Source organism: Antedon bifida, chromosome 9, assembly GCF_963402885.1.
Source record: "Antedon bifida chromosome 9, ecAntBifi1.1, whole genome shotgun sequence".
NCBI lineage: Eukaryota > Metazoa > Echinodermata > Crinoidea > Comatulida > Antedonidae > Antedon > Antedon bifida.
This window is the reverse complement of record NC_136234.1, coordinates 3,293,989-3,321,230: the sequence shown is the minus strand read 5'-3', so window position 1 is coordinate 3,321,230 and position 27,242 is coordinate 3,293,989. Positions and strand designations below refer to the sequence as shown.

General features: G+C 33.6%; 1 protein-coding gene across 8 annotated transcripts in view; it reads right to left on the bottom strand.

The window, feature by feature from the left end:
* Positions 1-3,414: 3,414 nt before the first annotated feature.
* Positions 3,415-27,242, bottom strand: part of LOC144852552 (DNA repair protein RAD51 homolog 2-like) — a 160,783-nt gene continuing 136,955 nt past the window's right edge. For 4 of the 8 annotated variants that reach the window (XR_013614306.1, XM_078710443.1, XM_078710437.1 and 1 more), the window contains one exon: positions 26,830-27,161. The gene's annotated coding sequence lies outside the window, so the exon portion shown is untranslated. Of the gene's footprint in view, positions 3,681-14,109; positions 15,591-26,829; positions 27,162-27,242 lie in introns of those variants that run through there. The other 4 variants (XR_013614305.1, XM_078710438.1, XR_013614304.1 and 1 more) reach the window with 3 other exon arrangements.

The following is a 27,242-nucleotide window of genomic DNA, read 5'->3' as shown; positions in this document are numbered from 1 at the left end:
GATGTATAGAACAGCGAACAGGTTGTTGTGACTGTACTGTATGCTTCATTTTATTGCAACAGGCGACATTCCTTCGCGCCATGTTCGGAAACCTGATTCGTAGAAGCGGACTATAGTTTATTTACATTATGAAATAAGATCTACATAGCGTTGCGTTTCACAGTCAGCTGTTCGCTGTACGAGGCAGACGATTGATTAACGAGTGCCAAAAACACAGACGAAAATAGCCTTCTACGTCATCAAAAATGATGCGCACTGTAAATAAAATAGGTTTAGTAACGATGCGATGGTCAGGAGAACGAGAAAGTAGCCGAGTAGCTCAAAATGGTCGAACACATTTTGACAAGTGAAACCAACGGGTCTATGTTGTGGTATTACGCTTAGGGATCAACTCTTCCAACCATCTGTTAAACCACACTCATTTGCATAAGTATTACCATATTTTACAAGTGTACATCAAAATAGAATACAGTACTTTGTGCATTTTTGAGTACCCTGGGTTTCACTATACTGAATGAATTACTCCAGCTGAACAGCACTGTACTGTATAATATAAATTCATTATTGTGACAGACAGCAGTATGAAAAAAAAATTATATTTCATACGCAGTCACGTGATACTGTACAGTACTTTAGTGGATCAATACATACAAAATCTTGAGAGTGGTTCACATTGAACTTTAAAAAAAATGCAAAAATGCTTAGAGTGAGCCAGGATACTAACGCCAGGCTTGCCTTAATTGTGCTGTCATTAATTAGAGAAAATGACGCTTTAAAACAAATCAACAACCGGTTCAACAAGATTAAACCGTCGACAGATTTGATTGGTTTCGCTATTATTAATTAAATTACTTACTGACACGAGTCCGTTAATTAACCCATGATTAGCAGTACATCAAACATCGACCACGCCTATCCAATAATTACACAAGGCCGTCACTTAATTATTTACATCTCCAATCTAGACCTAATTCTTTAATGTATTTAAATAATACATTGTTGCCATATCTATCGATCTCTTGATCGAAACATTAATGGTACAGCTGTGACGACATAACAAGCAATTAAACGCAGTACGCGCGCGTTGAATTGTTGATAGTATGCTACGACTTTTGTACGCGCGTGTACTTTATGGTCACAAAACTGTCTGTTCAATCTCAGATTTAAATTTGAATCCAGAAACTTTCAATATTCTTCTACGACCAGATAGGCCTAAGTTCTTGCATTACAAAATATACGCGTGGGTGTGGCGTGTCAAAATGTGTATAGCATCGTCCCTGGGGTACGTACGGGCATAAAACATTGGCACTTTTGAGACCAAGAATGTACAAAACAAAACTGATGCATTGTATTATTGTGACAACCATTCGATACAGTACTAGTGTAGTTAAAAATATTGGTTTTAATCAGTCAATAAAAAGGAACTAAGCTATAGAATGATTCATCTTTTTACAGTATTATTTCACACATTTTGCGATGAATATATTGTTGTGTACGTGTGAGTGTAACTCCAATTATAAAGTTTAGATAATAAACACGTTGTTCTCCACTAAAATTTCTTATATATAGGCTAAAGTGACGATATTTGATATAGGTTTAGAGTGGCTAGGCGAGTTGAAATGTCATCAGAGACACCTTATTTTTAAAATTGATACTTGAGACCGAACATAAATGCTGAATGAGGAAATTCAAGTTTTCCTATAATGCAGAACGGACCACCTTCTACCCAAGAAGACCACCAGAAGCGGTGTCGATTACACCAATCTTGAAAAGTTATCTTGTGACGTCATCACGGCCTTGCTCAAAAGTGTTTGAACGTTTCCCGGTGTTTGCGATAAAATATATTTCGTGCCTTTAACATCTTGTTACCAAACTGTAAACAACATTCTACTGTATATAGGATAACAAAAAACAATATCGTATACTACCGAAATTCTACAACTTTTTGGCATAGGCTTATCATATTTGGATAGGCCTACGTTGGTTTCACGACGGACAAAGTTATCGCTAACTTTGCCGAGTTAGGAACAAACTTACTTACTCGGGTAACTTATGTGTGCATGGCCCCACAGGCCTAAACATGAAACAACCGTTCAAACATTTGAAGTAACAAACGGTTCTAACACTGCCCTGTCAATTTGTGACTGGCACTGAAATGACGTCATAATTCACACGATGAATGAAAATAACGAAAATCACGATACTATACTACATCAATGTGTCACATCTCAACTCGATCAAATTCGTGCGGTGGAAAATTAAATTACGAATCAAAAACAACATGAGGACATGACAAGCAGACACTCGGATTTCAAAATATTCAAATTCAGTTGTAGAAAACTAGATTTAAAGAAAACTCGGATATCACCATAGAAATTATATCCGAAATGGGAGTTGTTGAGAATTAAATGAAAAAAAGGTTATACTTGACTCAGGCTGAAATCACTAACAAAACCACAGAAAATATATGGCTAAATAGGCCTACTACACAATTACAAACGAGTAACAATTACTACAATATAGGCATACATTTTGAATTATGAACATTATAAACTTGTGTAAAGTTTATTGGTTTTGGAAGTATTGATGATTGATTTTGTGTTTCTATAGGGTATAGAGGATTTCTACTATGGTATAAAGTTACATTTTCTAAAAAAAACGGAATTAAATAAAATACCACTCGTATAAAAAGAATGATAGAAACTGGAATCGTACTAGTTCTTGCATATTATTGTTTACTAGTAAAGTTAAACTACATTACATACAATGCAGTTAACCAAATACAGTAGTTAAATATACAAATACGTCATTCCCTTGGAAATAATCCACCAATCACGAAGCTCAAAGCTCGAAAGTTTCCGGGTGACTTGAAACAGTTCATCAACATTCCATAATTGATGACGTAGACACGATTTGTATTGTGTTTTGTCAGAAGCGTCTCGACCTTTTAAACCTGATAAGAATGAGTTTTATTTACTATAAATATTATTATTTGTGACGACACTGCATGTGCTTGTTATTCCTTTCGTCAAAGGTTTGTTGTTGGATTTACTACAACTTTCCCTCATGTCTTGATGGTTCAGCTGCACAAACCTTTTTTGGCCCTATCAAATTGAGGATTGTAGGCCTATGCCCCTTTTTTTCAATATTTCACAAAACAAACTCAGAATGGTGTTTAGAATAACTTAGTTTATAATTTATAATAAGAAGAATAGAATAATTTAGCGATTGTGTCAGCTACCTATTTTTATAGGAACACTTTTATTTTGAGGTTGGGGTATTTTCGTAATTTTCTACAACTTATAAAGACGGACTTCTTTCTCATCCTGAAGAAATCTTTTCACTGTTGTGTTGTTACATGATCTGATAGGATCGTGTGTTTAGAATACCTTATATAGCAATTTTGGCAACTACATCCTATTATAGGAACAACACTGCAGGTGGCTCTTTGAACCCAACTGTTGATGATGCATCTTGGGTTATGAGAACGCGATTGCGTGACGTCATACATTCGATTTCAATCTTTTGTTGATAACAAGTTCTGTGTGGCTATGTCGTCACAAGTTGGAGAAGGGCAACTTCTCAAGTTCAAAGATCATTATACTGGTAATGTTGATAACCTTATCAAGAAGGAAAGTGTCGTCATCCTACGTCATCAAATTCAAGATCATGATGTAGGCCTAAGTAAAATAATAAAAATGTTTCTTACAGTACACCTCTTAATATAGACATATCTCCAAACTTAGGTTTTACCACTTCACCCAAATAATAATAATGTATAAACCCTGTGCCAGCAACTGGAGTTTTAATCACCAAATTCAAGATCATGATGGAAATAAAATAATAAACATTTTTCTTACAGTACACCTCTTAATAATAGACATATCTTCAGACTTAGGTTTTACTACTTCTCCCACATAATAATAGTAAAGCCCTATGCTAGCAACTGGATTTTTAAAAAAAGGAGATAATGATACGATGATAACAATGACAACACAATGATATACGGTAACTTTATTGTAAAGGTTATTTTTAAGGTAGCTTCATAAAATGTACATCAACAATACAATACAAGCAACGGGACAATAACTAAACAGAAAATCTAAAAATAAAACTTTGAGTGGTTTTTGTTTATATGTTTAAGCTCAACCAACCACAAAGAAAAATCCAACTGTCATTCGTCAGTAACGTCACGCTATCGAATCAGCCGAATGTGAATCTAAATCATCATTCCAAATTTTATATTTTTAAACTTATTATTTAAATATCAAACCAAATTCCATGATAGAGTGCGTACAAACGTTGATGATGATACGATCTTTTACACGCGCGCGCCTTAACTATAATATGTATTCTTCACACCACGGAATAGACGTGCGCGTACAAATGTTGATAACTATTTTTGCACGCGCGCGTCACCAATATGTCTTCTTTACTGACGTAATTTTTAATTTTGCCTAGGTCTATTCAAAAATAGAAAACATAATTGACAGTTTGGGAAATGCGAGGCGCGTGAACATCAATATTTAAAAAAAGGTTGTATGGTATCATACAACATAATGACTATCATAAGGAAGGAAATTGTATGCTGTTGCACGCATGCAATGTATCTCGAAAAATGCAATTCAAAAATATACTTTTCACATTAATTCCGCGCGTTACCTGTTAAGGTTAACTTCTTAAAAAATGAATGCTCAATCGCTTGAAAACAATCGGCGTCTGTGCTACACGCGAAACTAATAATATAATTGGGATGTTTAAGCTCGAGCACTCGCACATTGTTTACTTGATTACGTATCGCTTGGTTTGTATTCATACACCGACTTGAGATACAAATCTAACCATTTATTACCTAAATAGGTATATTCAGCATAATGCATTTTAATCCGCAATTTTACTTTAATGAAATGGATTCTAATTTAGTTTTCTATTACTTTGATTGTTAGTAGAGATTATAGTGAACAATATTATTTCTAATTCTATGTTTATAATACGACAATAAAATATACAAAGGTTTAATTAATTATGAGGGCAATGACCTCTTTTCTCAAAAAGGATATCCCCTATTTCGGGCCAAACGAAACCATTTTAAAATGATTTGCAAATAAAAATATAAATTAAACAAACATGGGCCAGACCTTTACATTAGGTTCATAGTATAACAATAATGTCATGACGTCATGAATGTGGAGCATGCACGTACGTAGGCCCACTATTGCATTTATTTAGTCACGTGCCCTTAAATTGGCCTTGCTGCTGTTGTATAGACTGTCAGGTATACGGTACTGAAATCAAACATCCGGGTTTACCGGAAACCATCAATTATATATCAAGATAGAAAGCATAATTAACGATGTTATCAAATTGTGTGTGTGTGTGTATTTTCAAGTCGCTGCCACAATGGAGAGGGGCACACACATTACGCGCGCTTTATTCAAACTGGGCTACTGGTAGCAGCAGCACGTGTGGCATTGTTTCGTCAATAATAATAATCTACCCGTAATGTGATCATGGGGCTTAGGAGTGGTTTCTCCCTCTGGGCTGCTGAAATTATTTCATGTAAGCTATTATATATTCAGGATCATCGTACGCTGGAAGCTAACTGTGATTATGAATGTGTATGTTTTGTTGCATGTAAAACTGTCAGTAGGCGTCAAGACTTTCACGACAGTGTTCTGCTGACGACGCTCTGGCGCGCTCCTCCGAGTTTTGGGTGTGACAGATCATCCTCAGGGTGAGCCTGCAAACAGAGATATTACCCAACTTGCTGTGTTGTTTTCTTCTCGAAGGTTATGTTACTAATTTACCTAATTGCCTAATTACGGAGACAGTCTAGAAGGAGAAATGAGCTACTGTAAAATAATGTTTACTTTGATCATTTATTTATGGAGGAGTTCTTTGCTGCAAAGGAGACGATGCGGAGGAGACTGTTGATAGCGTGACGTAATCATACTTTATTTTATGGTTAATTTATATTATATACAGTGTATTGTAATTTTCATTGTTTAGCGTTTTCGTGATTACGTCACTGATCGGTTCTGACCAATCAGGACTGTAGTCGTTAGTTTATTTTTAAAAAGACATGGCTGTTAAATTTGAGGGCGGGGGGGGGGGGGGAGGGGGGATCTAAAACTTGTTTATCCGCGCCTGACTAAAATGGTGAGCGGTGGTATAGGCACATGAATTGGTGGGTCTCACCTCGCGGGAATATAAATGATAGACGGTAGATAGTACAGCGGTAGTAGTATCATGGACCTATAAGGTCCATGGTAGTATCATTGCTTTCAAAAGGGCAGTCTCATATTGTGTAAGACTATGGCGATCTCTAAATAAGTACAGTAGTAATTACTAAATAGAGGAAAGCGTATCAAAACACAACTAAAATTGTGGAGAATCCGATACATGTAGTACTACAAACTATGACGTAACCAAGTCAAAGCTACTTTAATTCAAGGCCAGATATTTAGCGTCGTAGTTCCTGTCGAGTGGCCTTGTTATTAAAAGGAAGCATGACGTTGCGGCGTTCCATATTTCGTATGAAACGCTTAGTTTCACTGCGCATACATTGTGATCATGATTCAGGCAGACGAACGTGCATTAAACTATACGTAGGTGGACTTACTCAGCAGACGTTGGAAACGGATAAAGACTGAGCGGTGCCATTTAAATTTATTTTTACAGATGTATTTATATACAAAGATCAAAATGAATTAATATAATATAAACAAATAAACGTAAACAATTAATGTTACGGTTCTCAAAAAGTTACAAACGGCTTTGAAATCCCCGGTGGTAAAAGTTCATAAACATAAATATTTTAAGCACATATAGACCCTGTCGTGGGATAGATTATTAATATCACGAGTTATTCGAGGGAGGCGTTTATTCGGAGGAGGCGTTATTTTTTTTGGGTGTAATATGAAACATGTACAATCAAATGAATACCCACTAGATATGAAAAAAAATACAACACAATTAATATCGAGACGGTGATAAAATACAGTAAAAATAGTATCAAAACGGTTGGTAAATTGTAGATCATGTCGATTTGAGGGAGGCGTTTATTCGAATAAATACGGCAATCAAGACGGATTGTGATGGTCATGTTCTATTAAAAAGTACATTTTAGAGAAATGATGACCGAAGAAAAAGATTATGAAGATACTACTGAATACAATAATAAGCATTACAAAGTTTACGTATACGGTAAGATCAATCAATCAAAATCAATTTATTCCATAAAACTAAGGTTATGTACAAATATGTCATAACAAATTATGGAAAAGGGAACTCAAGGTTAATATCAATAATAACAACAAAAAAAAGAAAAAATATTTAAATAAATTACATTAAAGAAGATACCCTTTAAATAGTTATGATTTAACATAAACATATTTCAAATTGGTAATATATAGGCCTATTTTATGTGAGACAGAACATCATAAAATAATTTTCCCCACAGAAAGCAAAAATCCGATACCGCATATGAAATAAAAAATAATATAGTGAAAAGTGAAGTTATTAAATTTGTCTCGTCACGCTATGGTTATCGAAAGTTGTACCGTATATAATAATTAATTTATTATGTAATATACACGCGCTGCGAAGACTAAATAATGATATAAAAAAAAGAAGAAAAGTGCGCCAATATTTTCGCGCCAAAAAGAAAAACCGAAAACTCATCGAGATCCTGTCTACATGTCGATTGCCGGCTCACAACTTATGGAAGAATAATATAATATCCAGTGGTTTTATTACTGCACGCAACATGACGGATTCACAGCTTTGGGATTTTTGAAAGAAATTTCTTCCACCAGCCTACAGACAGGTTCGTGTTTGGAGGAATTAAATTAAATCTTGCTGTATGTAAGTTATTAAAATAGCATTACCGTCACCAATTAAACAAACCAACAAATAAACACTTTCTCCAATTAAAATACCCTATGTGTTCCGAAATGGTCCTGAAATAATGAAATACGCCTAGGACATCTTTGGACGACGACACAATAGGCCTAATTAATGCATTTATTTATTTATTTACAAACATTTCCTGATTCAATGAAAGACTACGTTACCTAATAATTAGCTATCAAAAACTTTCCGACAATGAACTTTTATCAACAATGTGGATCTGCATAGTAGGTTACGCGTAAAAATGGTGATAACATTATCGCGGCTACGCACGCGTGACATTTATGTTCGTCACGTCACTAAAATTGAAATAAATAAATTCAAGACGATTATACTCTTTGAAGAACAGTACACATATAGACAAGTATGATGTACATGAAGGGGTTTTCTAAAAAAAAAATAATTGTCCGAACAGCTGCTGCTGTCTCAGAAAGGGGTTTCGTGGGAAAGTACAAACTGTGACAATATTCAAGATAAAACTCCAAAATGCACCTTGCTTCCCCATGCGGAAGTTGTACTCTATCGTACAGGATACGTGACGTCACAATAGGAAGCTTAAATGATACAGATAACTACTTCCTGATTGGAATTGCTATTCAGCTATTATATTAAAATTATAAGACTTGGTAGACAACAGTTTAAGAGCAACAAAAAAGTTATTATCTATAACAGCAATAATGCACAGAAAAAGGTTCACTGTGTCACCCCCAAAACCCTTATTACTGTTATTATATTTGCCGATAATCTAATTCCTAAGTGTTTGGGCCAAATTAAGCCCATAGAGAGGTATAAACTTAAGAATTCCATGTTATAATAACGGCCACGAAATATTGCACGCGTGTGCTCTAGACCCAATTCCGATTCGGGAAAACAGAATATTGCAAAACATTAAAGCAGATAAGCATAGATTAAAGAAGTACATTATGATAATTTGTAAAAGGCCATGTAAATAAAAAATAACATAAAAAAAAATACAAATCTCACAAAAAAAAAAATTCAGGCACAAAAAGTAGGCCTATATAAAAGCGCGAATCAAATAAAGGATTAAACTTTCTTAGAAATAAACATCAGCAAACTGCGTAAAACTATACGGACCTAAGTCTAATGGGACGGAAGGCGCCATAAAGTATTACAAGAAAGTTTGTTAACAAAAAAAAAACATATTTTAAAACTAGAAGAAACCGCAAAGTAACTCTCTTATAATATAGTCACGAGGGATCGGAAGCTAAAGTAGTCTGTAAGAGAGCATTATTAACACTACGCAATTAAGGATTTAATTAACGTCAGTTAAACATCAGTCAGTGACGCCATCAATGCACACGTTGTTCGACGCGCGCGTACTAACGTTGATAACTTTACATATATACGCGCGCGTCCATTTTATGTATCGCGGAAAAACGGTAATAACGGTAAGGAATTCATGGAAATTAATATAAATTTACACAAAAACTGTTACTTTGTCAAATTTTTAAACACAGTCGATAATATAACTATCGTATGAAGTTAAACTTGGCCCCAGAGGAGAGAAAACACAGGATAAAACATGATAATTTGCTCCACTGCTCCTGGTCCCCTATAGTTCCAGAGCCCACTAGTATAATTTAGATTATTCTAATCGAGTTCAGCCTTTCTATCGCCTGATTGTCATGCATATGTTACATTGTTATCAATGATTCAACAACGGAAATTAAATATTAACTTGTAATATTTGCACACCCTTGAGAAAGAGGATTTGAAGTTGACCTTTGACGGCGATTGCGTCCCATATCTGAAATCCGGTGATGTGCCCTTTGGAGGCGGATACGGGCTTCACCCCATAAAAATACCCATAGTGACCTTTGACGGCGATTGCGTCCCATATCTGAAATCCGGTGATGTGCCCTTTGGAGACGGATACGGACTTCACCCCATACCCATACCCATCAACAACTGTACAATAAAATTCCTACTATCGTTGTTGACAAACAGTGACATTAGAATAGGACATCACCGTGATGAAGATACGTCTGTACGGACTACACAGATCCAGAAGCAGACTACTTGCTGGTGGTAGACTACTCAGCTCCATACAGACTGATCACGAGTTCTCTGGTCGTAATGATTGAACCTAAATCATCATCATCTTCGACGTGATTGTAGTTAGTCACCACCGGTACAAAACCGCTCTTTTAAAAATAACTTAATATTCCCAGTGTTCACGAAGAAAACAATAGTATTATCTCAAGAATTCATCATCATTCACGTCATGTCCTTGGCATCATCACCACCATTATTTATACGTCATGTCCATATCATCATTAAAAAAATATTATATCCTCTTACGGTCGACATCATTGAGTGACTATAGTTACAAAATCATACCATCCGTCGACGAGATGACAATCGGCATGATGAAAATGACAATTGATATGATGACACTGACTATATCTTTCTTATCAGACACAACCCTCATATCATCGTCTTTTCGTATACATAAAAGCATCATCAGAATTCACCAACATCATCATATCATGTCCTCTCTTCCACAGCTTGTCCTGATCATCGACATCACTACTGGCTACAGCATCTTCTCGTCTTCGTCCACAGCATCCTTCTTATCATGGACGTCACCATTGCCGTCTCTTCCACAGCTTGTTCTGATCATCGACATCACTACTGGCTACAGCATCTTCTCGTCTTCGTCCACAGCATCCTTCTTATCATGGACGTCACCATTGTCCTCTCTTCCACAGCTTGTCCTGATCATCGAAATCACTACTGGCTACAGCATCTTCTCGTCTTCGTCCACAGCATCCTTCTTATCATGGACGTCACCATTGTCCTCTCTTCCACAGCTTGTCCTGATCATCGAAATCACTACTGGCTACAGCATCTTCTCGTCTTCGTCCACAGCATCCTTCTTATCATGGACGTCACCATTGTCCTCTCTTCCACAGCTTGTCCTGATCATCGAAATCACTACTGGCTACAGCATCTTCTCGTCTTCGTCCACAGCATCCTTCTTATCATGGACGTCACCATTGTCCTCTCTTCCACAGCTTGTCCTGATCATCGAAATCACTACTGGCTACAGCATCTTCTCGTCTTCGTCCACAGCATCCTGCTTATCATAGTTCACAGCATCATTAGGCTTGGTTTCCACTATACAGTAGGACGCAACGCAAGGACGATCAACCGAAAGCGATGGATTACTCGAATTCGTTACGGTTTACGTCCTTTCGTTGCGTGGTGGTGTGAACCAAACTTTATCATCGACATTGGCATTGGCCAGAGTTTCCTTCTTCTCACAATAAATTTCAACAAAAACCGGAAAAATGTCTTCTTCATCGTCCTCTTCTGTGGACGTCATCTAAAAATAACATTCGTCGTGGACGTCATCTAAACAAAACACTCGCCGTCCTCATCATACGTGACGTCATCTAAACATAATACCCGCATGTTCATACATCTTCAATAATGTCTTTGTGTTTGCTGCTTATCACAGTACACAGACTCAAACAAAGTTTAGTTTACAAGTTCTCACTCCACACAGATGGATTGGTTCGTTTCCTGTTGTCATGGTTTATAATGATTTGTGGGACTTGGAAACGAGTTATTGTTTAAAATGTGATGAATTGCTTTTTCCAACTTGTTTCCTGCTCCGATTGTGAGAACATTATTATGAGAGAAAATGAAATAAAGAAACTAACTAACTATACGTAAATTCTTCCTTACTGTGTAAATTAGATATTCATAATATTCTAATTTACACAGTAAGGAAGTACAGTACAAGAATAACATAATTTAACACATTTAATTTGGTTGGGAAGACAAGACAAGTGATCAGTAAACTCGGGATAAAGTATAACTATGTAAACCCAAATTGGACGTCACTCAATGAAAATGTATGGGAACCCGGAAATGACAGCATACTTAATATCAACGAAAAAGAAAAAAAAATCGATAGCAACCATTATTATCCTACATGATGAACTCCTTTAGAACACAACGTTTTAAGAGTAGTGATTTATAGTATGATTTTACAGTACTTTCATCAGAATGCAACAATAATAGTTACATTGTTTTTATGTTCAAGGTGTCATTTGTTTTGCGTCATATAGAAATAATGAACTTATCAATAATAATATTATTTCATCTCAATTTCAAAATAATTGTGATGCTATTGTTGTAGCCAAACCAAAACATAGTTGTTCAAATCTCACAACTAAACTCCAATAGAAAGTGTGATAAAGAAAGAATAGGGTTAAATTGTTTTCATATAAGATTTCAGATTATATAATATTTATACCATACATATAGAATATGAAAGAAAAACAGTAACAAATACATATTTTGGAGGTAGAATGTTTTCAAACATGACTCTGTTTATCATATTAATATCTACTTTCCATTATATTTTTAAAACACTTTCTAAATAAATCAAAATATAATTTTTATTTTGTTTTGAACTTTATACATTTTGTTTAATACAGTAGTAGTGCTTATTTTGGCACAGTTACCACCACCACTTCTCCTCACTTCACGCAAGATACATACAGAAAATGGCTCAACGGTCAAGAATATAGAAAACTGATCTATATAGCAAGTAAATTTGGTGTAATAAAAATAAGAAAATGAGTTTAATTAAGGTCAAGGTATACAAACAGGAGAATTGACAAACATGTGCGTTCTTGACCAAAAAAATGTGCACACATTTTACTCAAGTTTACTCAAGTATTCTGATAACTAAGCCTACCAGTCAACATTTGAGTTTACCTCATTTGTCTGTTTTTTGAAGAGGAAAAGGCACTCAACACACCCTGAAAGAATTATTTTATTCCTGCTCCAACCAACTAAAAAAATATTAGACAAAACAACAACTAGGAATACTTTTCCTTTTAACTTGGCATTGAATGTTGTTTTTTTACATATAACATACACTAAATAGTATTGTACGTGTAAAAAGTAGTTAAAACACTGCTACACATATTATTGTCCCTCTCTGGTCAGCTTCATAAAGTCATTGTTTTCATCAGGAATTTTTTCAATGTTGTGTACTTGCATGCTTATGATTTATTATTGTAAGTTATGGAAATAAAATTTCATGTAAATATTCTGTGACCATAATCTTAGTTAATGTTAGGGAAATATTCAAGTACCTATACTTGCATGAAGAAGAAGGATTAGGTGGGCTTAGACAAGTCGTAGTCTTTTGCAGTAAGTGTCTATTGTCTCAGAATCAAGTAGAGAGCAAAGTAGGGAGGGACTACACTTTGATAATTGTATTTATGTAAAATTGAAACAGAAAAAATTCTTCTGATTGTCATGGAGTCTTCAGTATATTGTCCTGGAATATCCAGTATTGTCCTGGTGTCTCGACTATTGTCCTGGTATCTCCAGTATTGCCCTGGAGTCTCCAGTATTGCCCTGGAGTATCCAGTATTGTCCTGGAGTCTTCAGTTATTGTCCCGGAGTCTCCAGTTATTGTCCTGGAGTCTCCAGTATTGTCCTGGAATATTCAGTATTGTCCTGGTCTCCAGTTAATGTCCTGGAGTCTCCAGTATTGTCCTGGAGTCTCCAGTATTGTCCTGGAATATTCAGTATTGTCCTGGAATCTCCAGTATTGTCCTGGAATCTCCAGTATTGTCCTGGAATCTCCAGTATTGTCCTGGAGTCTCCACTATTGTCCTGGAGTCTCCACTATTGTCCTGGAATATCCAGTATTGTCTTGGAGTCTCCAGTATTGTCCCGGAGTCTCCAGTTATTGTCCTGGAGTCTCCAGTATTGTCCTGGAATATCCAGTATTGTCCCGGAGTCTCCAGTATTGTCCTGGAATATCCAGTATTGTCCTGGAATATCCAGTATTGTCCTGGAATATCCAGTATTTTCCTGGACTCTCCAGTATTATCATGGAATACTCAGTATTGACCTGGAATATCCAGTATTGTCCTGGAATCTCTAGTATTGTTCCGGAGTCTCCAGTATTGTCCCAGAGTCTCCAGTATTGTCCCGGAGTCTCCAGTAATTGTCCCGGAGTCTCCAGTATTTTCATTAGTTCTTCTGCCGATAACAAAAACAATCATCATCTGTAAAAGCTGGAAAATGCACTATTTTTATATTATACTATAGATTGTACATCAAATAAATAAAATATTGTATATCTTAATGATGTAGACATTTTATTTTATAAAAATAGACTTGTTTTATTTTTTTGTATCTTGAGAAATCATAACTAATGATCATATATCATTTTACCAGCAGTAAACCCAGCATCATTTTAACATTTTTACTTTTGAGCCGGATTGAAGTCACGTCAAGCAACAGGTGTAGGGAAGTTGAAACACTTTTAAATGCCAATTGAAATTCCAACCCCTAAAGCAACGAACCAATAAGAAGCAAGAACAGTTGGTTGTCTCAACATAATTTGCAATACACTTCAAAGTTGGGTGATATACTGCTGGCTAGGGGTTCCACTAAACCAAAAACAACCAAGTTTTAAAAATAGCTGCTGCTGATAGCAAATCACTGATAACCTTATTCACATTCAGGGCTTTATTGTTATTTTTTTTATCACATATAATCGTTATCTTTTCTGCTAGCTTTACCCCATGAGGTGAGGGACAAAGATAAAACGCAAGAGATAATATACGAGTATAAAGATATATTTATTAAATTTGTACATTTTTAAATCACTTGGAATGAATATTCTTTTGTTATGGCAATGGTTTCATTAATAACATAAATCTATAATTTCTTGTAATTAAGACATATTTTACTATTTTGTTGGCAAATATAGCACGATCTTGTACAACCATATTGATACTGCAGTATTACTATATATAGTGTATAATAGGGTAATCTACAGTACCTGTTATACTTAAAAAAAAAAATTTATGTCAGACCCAATTTTTTTAAATCTTTTTTTGTGGTTTAACCTCTATATGAAAAAAAAAATTTCAATGAGTATGTGTCAAGTTTTACATGAAACTAACAACCAAAATATAAACCACATGGGATAGACATGAGTGAGGTATGCAAAACACACAAGATACTGTTACATGTATGTTCTACCAGTAGTATCAATGAATTGTTTTGCAGCAATCAGTTGAGCATCCAGCTAAGCAGAGACCGCAAGCCCTGCAGGATTTCACACAAACCCTAGAATTCAAGCCAAATGTGTGCCATGTCCCTAATCACATTTCAATGATAAAATATTCAGGTTAGGTGTCACACGTGAGAGTTTTTACGAATATTAGTCAGTTTTTTTGTTCGTGTTCGATTAGTAATTTCAGGAAATGTATCTCAAATTATTTTCAATGTTTGATGGTTCAACTGGCAGATGGGTGAAATAGCCCTAAGATATTACTGTCAATGACCTGGCGACCTGGAACCAATGAAGCACGACAAAATGATCATTTCTTCATGACAAAACCAACATAATTTCGATAATAAGGAATATCAAAGACTTCCTTTTTAGGTGTTAACATTAACTCTAAAAGCAAACATTACTGTGAAAATGTGATTATTTAGTCTCATACCTGACAAATCATTTCCCATAAAAATGACTTTGATTTTGACTAAAGGTGGGCTTATACCCTACCAGGCTATGACATTTCTTTTCTCCGTGGCATGTCACCATTACAACTTCCGTTTTTTGTTGAAAGTACCAAACTTAATGAGAGAAGTTTGACGCTTTCTTCCTACAAAATAAGAGAAAATCACATCAATTAAAAATTACGTTCTCCACATAAATACGGACAACTAACGAGCACGTATTTTATATTTAGACAGCTAATGTGTCTACAGCACAGAAAAAATTCTCTTCACTCAACAGGTCTGGCAGGGCTAATTAACATTTGAATAGGTCTTGAGAGAAAATTCGGATTAAACTTAAAATAGTATCTGTCTTCCCCCGCAAATTTAACATCATTATAAATTCTAAATAACTACTTTAACTTGACTAATTGGAGTTGAAAATCCATAATTAAAACAAACTATTATAATCTACTGAAACAGACAAAAAGTAGAAAAATAAATGAATGATCACTTTAGATTGGTATCAAGGAAATAATACAGCCGAGAAAACATTTTTTTTCCAGTCGCTTTTAATAACCAGATAATTTTTATCCTGCCTTTGCAATTACTGTCAACATTATAATAAAGTGTTGTGGGGTCGCCTTTTGACCTCTTGGCTAATAGCCAAATCATAGTCACATGACATTCTCCAATGATTTATGATTCCCTTGAACAAACGTAAAACGGAAACGCCTGTTGCATGAGCTGCGAACAACTGTAGTAGTATAGAGAGACGGTAGTTAAAACCAGAACTAGTCAGAAAAACACACATTGTTGAGTTTCAAGAGAGGAAGATTTTATTTTAAATTTATAAAAAGTTCCAACTAAATAAACTAAGTAAATAAAATAAACAATAACTTTGTTTAGTGACATATTAAAAAAGCATGTAGTACGTCCCATATCTGGCATTTGTCGTATTCGATTGGGAACTTTCGTTGTCAACGTAAAGATTCGTTGAGTACTTTTTGTATTCGAATTGTAAATTTGTGATCAACAGAAAGTCATTCGAATAGAAAACGTTGACAACAAAAGCTTTTTCGTTAAGAACAATCTCAACGCTCAAAATACTCCGTTAAAGAAGTACTCAACGGAAAAACTGTACTCAACAGTGAAAGTCTAAATCGAATACGACAATTGTAAGATGCACATCCATCCATGGTGAAGTGGCTGAATGCGAGAACCATAATGGTATAGTTACAATGCGTCATATTCTTACGACTTCTCATCTCAGGCTCAACCATAGTGGACTTTGTTGGTGCATGTCGTATGTCATATACTTTAACCGACTTCGAAAGATTGCCTTTCTTGTCGAGATGTAGCCAAAAATATGCCTCTGGACATGAATTGTTAATGTTCGACTACAGCGGTTTTTCCAATATTACCAAATTTTCAATTCTCAAAGTTTTGGTAGAGAATTGATTTACCCAAATTTACCTATAAAAAAGTCCTTTGAATTAAAAAATCACAATTTGATCAAAATTATCAATATACTGTAATATTAATGATTGTTTTCCCTCAAATCTCATTTTGGCTAGAATCTTCATTACCGACAATTAAATTATTTGTCCAAATCCATTCTTAATATTATTTGATTGAAATATCATATTTTTCAGATACAAAAAGCTGTGGTAGACTTTGTTTCCTAGCAACGTATCTTGAGTACAGATACTATCCTGAAGACACAGATGTTAAAAATCATTGGTCTAATCGACCAATAATCTTGTTAGCTGGTTTCGAAGCCTACGATTGACCTTTTGACATGTGTATCAGAATAACCACCTGTTAAAGAAGTCTAATCATTGTAGGGGGTAATGTCTTGGTGGTTTACACAAGAACATTAATTCATTTTAGTGTTTGGTAGTTTAATAGAGAGTAGGCCACTATGTAAAATGTTCCTTCCTTGTCATATTGTATGGTTTGCAGTAACAGATTGTGTGTGAATAAATCATATACATTTTCTTGGCAGGAAAATGAAAAGACAATACTAAATAAGCAGCGTTCCAAAATGGTAGAAACTTTGATCTATCAATTGTTTGAATGCAATGCAAATAACATGAAAATACAGTAGACCCCTAAATAAGGGGACACTTTTGGGACAAACTTCCCACTTTAATAGGGGTTGGTCGTAGTGTTAAAATATATAATGTAAAGCTCTGTCTGTCTATATCAAACTAGTTTGACAAAAAAGTGTGATGTGTATGATAGTGATATGAAAGCATAATGTCATCACATTTTTTTGTCACATAAAGTTTGATAGTGTAGACAGAGCTTTACCCTTGTTCTTTTCATGGTAAAGTGTCCCTTTAATGTAGTTGTCCCTTGAATAAGGGTGTCACAAAGGAGGGGTTCTACTGTACTAAAAGGTCACGATATTATTGACCTATTTTATCCAAGAAGAATATGAGAATAAAGCTGTGGTAACCAAGGACTAACTGAAAAACCTGGGATAATAATTAGCAATAAATGTTAACCCACAAACTAGGCTGGGCCAACATATAACAAAACTTCATGGAATTTTGTTAATGTTTATTACACATTTATGACATAATTATTTACATATTATTAAATGATACTCTCATTAATAAAACCACAAGCTTTTTTTTTGTTGACCTTGATAATATTTATTGCTTGAAAATACTGCATGGAATTTTTTATTGCTTTTCTGGGTTGAAGTGGCCAGGATATCTTTTTTTAATGTAAAGATTTGATTCCAAATCAAGTTTACCATTTTAACTTGTCCTAGACCTATCCCGGTTTTACTTGCTGAATTTGAAAAGAAGATAATTTTGAGGCCTACAGTTGCAGACAGTGTCAAAACATTCAAAAGTATTGTCATTTTCTTTAGACAAGGTTTCTAAAACTCCCCAACAAACTCATTCTGGAACAAACTCATTCTGGGACAAATTACGGACTTCTGGAGAGTTTTCTGGAGAGTTATTTGCAGAAAAAAATTCAAAATTCTTCCAACAACATTAACAATATCATGAAATTTCATTTTTTTTACATGAATGGGGGAATGCCCCTTACCATCACTTTCTCAAACATGTAACTTCACATCTTGGCTGCTACTACTGTAGTGATTATTGACTGGCTTATTCAAATGTCAACACACTGTCATGTTTATATTTTATTTAGTAGAATTGCTTCACTTTCTCTACACTTAAAATAGAATAATCTTGGTAAAAATCACAGTTTCACTTCCATTTCGTAGTTTAAGGTCAAAGATGTCACTCACGTTCGTTCCGCTTTAGTTTTATGAATTTTTACATCCTAGTACAGACTGTAGTAAACATGGTTTGGACACTTTTCCCAATTAATTTTAATTAAAAAGAGGATTAAATAATTTAACAGTTCACTGATGAAAATAAAAAAATGGAAAACAATTATAATTGGGACATTACTGTACGCATCTTAGCTACCAGGTTATAATGCATATTATCGACTGAACAACTTATAGTTCTATAAAAAAAAAAAGTTAAAAAAAAATACATATTGGTGGTTATCAAACCATGAAGGAATTAGTTTATAAATAGCAAGTCCGTAAGTAATAGTAACCGTAATCAACAAATACATCTTCATAGAGTGTTTACAATTTATTACATATATTGAAGCTTTACTGAAGTAAGAGTATCACCTAACAACAAAATAAAATGTCCATGTCTTTTCCAAAAAGAAATGCGAGATTTCCTCAAGATTTTTCGAATATTAAATGGACGATAAAAATACTGTAAATTGTAATTAAAAATTATAAATATTCAGATACAAATAACTTGGCAACACAATTTAATGAAAAGGTCAACTGCAACTAACTACAGACTAGAGGAATGAAACTAGCTTCTCCGGAGAATAATCACCGAGGGCGTAGTTCAAGATTAAAAACTTCCGAGAAGTAAAAATATGGTTAATTGAAGAAGGCCTTACCTTCAGTTTTATTCATGTCCCATGAGATAAGAAAAAGGAAAAACCTGTTTGGTAACGATTAACTATTGGCAAAAGTAAAATAATTAATAATGAAAATGATATTAATATTAGCTTAATGTACAATACAACTTTACAGTTTAACTAGATTTAGTTTAATTAGCATACTCAATCACTTTCTACAAGTAGCCACGATTTTTATAGAGAGGTTCGATTTTCACAAATGAGGCAAACATCTTCATGAGATGTAGGCTAGCTAGACCTTCAGAACAAATTGAGTTTTGTTGAATAAACTCCCCTCCCCTGGCTACAGGTTTGCTTTCTAAAAATTATAGTATTGGTTCAGGGTTTTCCAACCACTATATCTTCAGCTAACCAATAATGTGCAAAGCGTGACAACATAGTAGATGGTAGAAAACATTTAACTAACTTTATCGCTATTAGATCTAATGGCCTGCTTAAATCAGCCACTTCTAGAAATATCAACTGCACAACATTGAGGTATTAAATAGATTGCAAAACAAGTATGTTAGAGTGATCAAGTTGAACAATAGGAACACGCTTCTGAATACCGGAAGGTGTTCTTCAGTCAGGAAGAGATAATACTCTCAAAGTAAAGCAGAACTCTCTCTTTGCTATATTACCTTATGTAGAGAGTTTGTTCACTTTTATTTTAGTAACAAAATTTAGTACAGTTTATATAATATATAACAAATATTTATAGTCAAATTCTCAGACACAAAATAAATAAACATAAAAATATGAGAACAAGTCAAGATAATTAATAGAAAAAAAGTACAGTGACAACAACAGCCTACAACTAACACACTCTGCAGCCCCAGGGTTTAGCAAAAAAAAAGACATAGACATTATACCACTGGCCTTTCATCAAAGCATGAACAAAATGAAAAGATTGGCCCTTGTTTGAAAGTATTACATGATTCTCTTTAAAGGTAAAGATGTGTTCGCATAATATTAGGTTAAATTGAAGGATGCAGTTTAACGTAATAAGTCTAATATTACAGTATCCATTTCAATAAACCGCTCAAGGCTTAAAATCACGACGGTGTGTAAAAACAAGTCACTTATGCAGCTTAAGAACACCAATAACTATCATAAAAATCACATTTATATAGTATCCACTATCAAGTTGAAAGCCAGGAAGGTTAAATGGGTTTAACTGAACTCATTTTGAGCTTTAACAAAAAAACTACTTAAGAACAACTAACACCTCTTCCAAATAACATTAATGTTAGGAACAGTAACATACTACAATGCTGTCTAAAATTGTGTTATTGATTTTTCTGTTTTTTCTTGGCATATTAGAAAGAAAAGGAAGGAAAAACTGAATCAAATATTAATATTCTGTCTACTTGAAGACTTATTTATTTAAAAGTTTAACTATAACTTAACTAACGCTATAGGTGGTTAGAAACGAAAAATAATTATTATTCATAAAAATGTCCACATGTTTATCTGTTACTTAAAAAAACATGAAAAATTAAAAAATTGTTCCTGTATAGGTTTGTAAACTATTTTGTAAATCTCCAAATAATTCCAATTCTTATATTATTCAATTCATATTTGTTTTTTTAACGCAAACACTTTTTACACTTAATCAAGCTTCATTTGATGTCTGTACACTTGACAAAATTGTTCCTAGTTTAATAATCCTAAAAGGACCTTATCAAACTAAATCGTCTGAAGACTAGCCAAGTGAAACTATAGTAAAGTTCTACTCAGGTATAAAGTTGCCTAGGAAACAATTATATTTTGCCCTAAGGGACAGAATTAGCAAAAGGTCAATGCCCATTTTTGTCAGATCTTAACACCAGACAGATTTACAATTTTAGATTTATTTTCCTTTGAATTTAATAGTACTATTAATGGTATTATAAACTTATTCTTGGAAAGATAATAAATGATGAATAAATAATAAGTTTTAAATTTAATAGTAACCAAAATAAGAAAACTTACCCTACTGCAGTTACTGCAGTAACTTCATTTTGTTTACTCTTTAACCTGTTTATTTAATGCAATTATATTATTTACCAAGCTAGCTACTACAACTACTAAAATCATATGTTATAGTTAAAACTGCAGTAGAATAATTTTGATTTCTCCAAAAACCCATATCTAGAACTAGCACATTTTACATTTTCTCTTAATATTCAAACATAGAATTTGATAATACAGTATCTTTAATATTTTAAAAACATATATATTATATAGTGCACATTTCTATCATAAAATGATAGTCAGCGAAACTTGATATTATTAATAGGATTGTTTGCAATACTTTCTATGCAATAAGTGACTAGTTATAAGTACTGTACATTCTCAATTTATATATTGTAAGATTCCATCACACATGTTTTAAACCAAAATCTGTACAATAGCTATAAAGCAAATATTGTATTAGCCTATTCAAGTACTATACACAACAACATTTATAACAAAAATGGCTTAAAATAATACAAAAGTAAAATCAAGGTGTTGGCTTTTGTTTGTAATTCTTTAGTGAGTAACTCATGTGATGGATTATTTATTTTAGAGTCTGAATTTAATTTTGGTCCATTAATCCAATTGTGTATACCTCAGTGACAATCATAACAATAACGATTCATTAGGAATGATTTTTTTAAACCACCTATTCTTTGCATATAATAAAAAATTCAAAGGAGATATCAGTCAGTCTAATCGGCCAACAAAAATAACAATATGGGGGCGTATGACACAGATTGTTATTATTTAAACCTAACTTCAAACCTAATAACGAAATCATTAAACTCATTCTTCAAATTAATTACAGTTACCCTAATAATAATTACTACAGACCGAGATATTCACCCAAATACGGATACGGATGTAGAGAAATTGAGAAAAATACTACTATGGAAATACTGTACATATAAACCATGGAAAAATTGATTCCGCTTTAATTTAATTGTGGAAACCCTAACAAAACATAAAAAAAAAAATCCCTACTTCAAAGCTTCCATGACAATATACCGTGCAGAATAAAAATAATTTAGTCATACATTTATGTTTCTGAGAGAATGACTTACTGAAACTATACTGAGATTTTTATTATACTACTCAAATGTTTATGTACACATATAGTTTCATAATGTAACTACAGATAATTTCAATTCCAAAATGTTGAAACGCTTCCAAATTCTCATATCTTCAGATATTATCAAATTTAACCTCTATTTTTTCCTTCTTTGGTTTTTAAAGAGAGAAAAACAAACTATACTTTATTGTTTTCATAATTTGAAGCTCAATAGCTAGGCCCCTAAGGTATTCAGTAGGATATGTAAATCATGCAAGGCATATGAACCAAGTCATCACCCTGGCAATGCACATCATAAATCATAATGAATTCAAAAACAAATACAATGTAGTTTGTAACAGAGCTAATGTGAACTTGTAAAAATGCGCTAAAAACAACACAAGTGAAAAACATTTTTAGTTTGTGTTGATAGATAGAGCAGGAAACTATTGATTGTACTGTTAATGTGCAGATTGAAAAGAACAGAAGTGTTATTTATAGATGTTCTAATGGAAAGACCATTAATTGTGAAAAGAAAAAAGTTCATTTTGGTTTCAGTGTACTTACTATTATGTAAGACCATGAATTTTAAGTGAATTCATTGGTTTATATTAATGAACAACTATTACTTATAAAGATTGTTAATTGTTTTGTAATTACTGAACACAATTCTATCTACAAAAATAACAAAATAAAGAAACTTCAAACGGCATGTTAAAAAGTTCATGAATTATGAAAATGGCGGGATGGTTAACTACCGTAGAGGGGAAGGAGAATCTTGACTTGATCTTGAACAAAAAGTTCTAGAAAGAGGAAGCTGCCATCTCTTACGCATTCAACAGAGAAAAACGGCAATTACAGGACGGATAAATTTGAGGCTAAGGAAGTTGAATAGAAAGAGCTGTGTGCTACCATACACTAGGTCAGGATTGAACCCTGGACTGTAGGGATTTGTAAGGAAAGCATGTTAACCACCAAGCTACAGTTCCAATAATATTAAACTTTACTCCTCTCTCTCAACAACAGACGGAAAACCATAACATTCAAGTTTAAATGGAAGACAATACTGAAGAAAAGTTGGTGTTTTGGAAGAAGCTGGGCAGATGAAGAAAAGATCTGAAGACCAAGAAGATTGGCAGACATCCGTTGTCGCTGATTACATTTGATTGATTAAGAACCAAATTTTGACATTCAATTTGGAAAAAAACAGATTTCCTATATGTTTTGGACAACATAGTTGACAGTAGCATTTTATGTATTTTGTTCATTTCTAACAATAAAAGAACTTGCGCAATACATAGTTTTCAATGGCACTAGAGTTGACATTATATAAATTTACTAATCAAAGTACTAAACCTGGCCTTTATAATACTATTATGACTTGTGAAAAAGAAAGAATAACAACTCTTCATTCTTTGAAAGGGTAGACTGTACAAACAAGTTTTTGGACAAATGTACGCGGCGTCTGATTCATAGCAAGTGCTTTTATAATTTTCAAGTGAAGCATTTCACATAAAAATCTACTATTGTACAGTTCATTTCATAATATTGTATGGGTAAAAAAAATTGTATTCAAAAGAAAATAGTAAATTACATTACATTGTCATTATAGAAGAGTGACAACAACAAGTAAAACCTAGAATGTTCAGACTTGTGCCGTAAAGATCAAACGTTAGCTGTACAATAATCTGTGGCGTTGAAAGTCAAGGTGAATGATTAACTCTCCTAATGCTCAATTCCGTCATTGTGGTCATTGCTGTTTAGTGCCGTGCATCAAAAATATTTACTGATGCATCATGTCAATCTGACCTCTCATATTTGCATTATGAACTCTAACTATTTGGAGGCAGCTATTTGGCACGAAGAAAGCAAAGGAGAGTTCTTGTTATGTGCGCTTTAAGATGGTGTACAGTAAACAACGCATTCTAAACTAGAAGGAAAGAGCAAACTTCCACATATGAAAATTAAATCACATGCTACAATATGCTACGAAACCATCCTTTAAATAAAAATGAAAATTGGGCAATAACTTTTTGAGTAATCCTGCTAACAAATATAGAAACACACCAGGGGAAGGTAATAAACCATTCTATCTATCTAGATGCGACACTATGCTGTAATGCATGAGTTTGAACATTATTATAAACTTAGAAATTGGTAGTTAACCTACCATAGCAAGTTGTGCTATCTGGTCTATGTGGTTAGATTGGAAGTCTAAATTGATTGCACAGCATCGATTATTAAACCTCTGTATACATTTCTAGAAGTTTGATTTTGTGTTCTTTATACAAATTTCTCTCATTGGTTTTTTTTCCCCATTCTGATGTAGGATGCTCCGTGGTTGTACTTGGCCTATAGAAGGCCTAATCCAAATGTCATTTACATTGAAGATGCTTATGCCTCCATCAACACATGGCAAAACAAATATAGTTTCTGTTATTTAGCTCATAAAAAAGCTAGTAATGCATCAAACATGACCTATAGGATAAAGTACATGCTTATATGTTAGTTTTAAAAACATCTTGTTAAAGGTTATAGTTGTCCCGCAAGTCTAATCAAGATATCCGTAGACAGAGCTTTAAAAAACGTCTTCTTCAATAAAGATGTTATTTTGATTACATAATATTAAACAGATTATGCCATTAGACAGGATTTCTACTTATACCCATAAGCTAAATGAATTTCAGCCCACACACTCGATTATAGTAAAGTACATTTTAATTTTCATATTTAATAATACTTATTATTTAAAAAGTTATTTTTAGTTAAACCAGCCAAAGCTTGATGAGATAACAAGTAGTAATACAGTATTAATGTGCAGACTCATTTTAACTATCATACACATGGGCCTCAAGTAGAAATTGTTTGACAAGTTTCAATGAGACGAATAGTAGAAAATGTCAAAAACACTAGAATAAAAAGTATGATGATAAAATGGAAAGCGACTTGGCATGATCAACCATGCATGTACTGTGCTTTATTATTAATATCAGCGATAGAAAACAAGAAATTAAACGCACAGTTAATCATGCCGATAGCTTCATCCGATAAAATGATGAAATAATTTAATAATGACACTGTTTCATCATGTCTATATTTGAATTTCCAAAACCATAATGGATAAAATTTAAACTCTGAAATTCTATCAGGTTTTTAATAGCAACTTGTAGAGTAAATCACAAACTTGAAACACAACAGGTCTGCACCAATGGATTTGTGGTTATAGCCTTGGTTGCTATTGACAACGAGGCTGTTAGTAATCTTTATAGGGTGCTCCTGTCAAGTAGGTTTGTTTTTGTTTGAAAGACACCAACCACAAGTGATGTCAGAAACTACAAGTTAAATTAGCAAGTCAAAGGTCACAAGTCTCTCAGGAATTTATGATGGGATGAAAGGTTGCTTTGAAATAAATTTTCATTATTTCTTGGTTTTTGGTTCACTTGTTTGGGAGGTAAATTGTCATTAACGGTTACAGTTCATACACAATGTATGTATCATTTGGTTTTGGTCTTTAGGTATGAGCTCATCCTCAAATGGGTCGATGTTAAAGGGGAAGAGGAAGTTTGTGATAAAAGAGTTTTATTTTGGTCACAATAAAATCAAATTCTGGTATTTCGTGCTGCTAATTAAAGAACTTCTCGCTCCCAAAGTAATAATGACTCTCAGGGTAAAAGAACTTTTGTTTATTCAACAAAACTATGGAATTCTCTACCAAATAACATAAATCAGAACTCCATAATATGTCTTTGGCAACTTTTAAATCTTCACTATAGAAAACATATATGTATTAACCTTTTTGCCTTCACAATTGTAAATAGTTTTATATCTCTTTTCTTTCTTTTTGTTTTTCTTTTATATTTTATTTTTGTTATAAATATGTTTACTGAACAACTTTGGAAATCAGTACATTTGTATAGTGTATTTCAGTTTAAAGAAAGAACAAATAAATAAATATATAAATACTTGGCCAAATAAAACAAAAAATCTCGATGGTGGGTAAAGCTAGTCTAACCCTACTACTCAATAAAGACGTCTGTGAGTAAAAACATGATCAAAAGCGTATCTAGCGGCACATCTTGAAAATTACCAAAAGTTGATTTTATTGCAACCGATTTTCTTCTTCATAATTTTCCATACATCATGCATTTATGTACATTCATTTTGATTACGCCCATAATGCATACAGCATTTGTATTTATTTTATTTTATGAACTTTCTTTTAGATGCAAGTTAATTTAATAAGAAACAGACAACATTCGTCTGTGGTATGTCTACCTATAAACATATTATCCCTACTGGGAGTTTTCATAACTATAATAAAACCGGCCATACAGTTTCCAGTTTTTAGTGCTTAATAAAATCCAATAAATTTACAACTGTTTTTAAATTAAGTTAAAATCAATTTATTGTTTAATTGAAAGGGTGACACAGGCTATAAAACAGGTGCTGCTAAGCCTGATGGGACATTTTGATACAGCCTAAACTTGTGGCATGAATCTTTTATAATGTAGGCCTACAGGTTAAAAAAAACAAACAAGCTACTCAAATGTGCTAAATTAATTTAAATAGTTTACTATTTACCTAGTTAATGGGACCAAGATGGGATATAAAATCCCCCAAATAAAACCACAGTTTCTAAGAATATCTGTTATCAATTTTAAATCTTGTTTCACAGTTCATAGGTGTTTCAAGGCAGAGGGAGTAAGTTTGATTGCCACAACCACTGTAATGATAGAACAAACAGAAGCATTATGCAGTAATTACAACTAAAGCCATAATAATAATAATAATGAATAGTAGCATT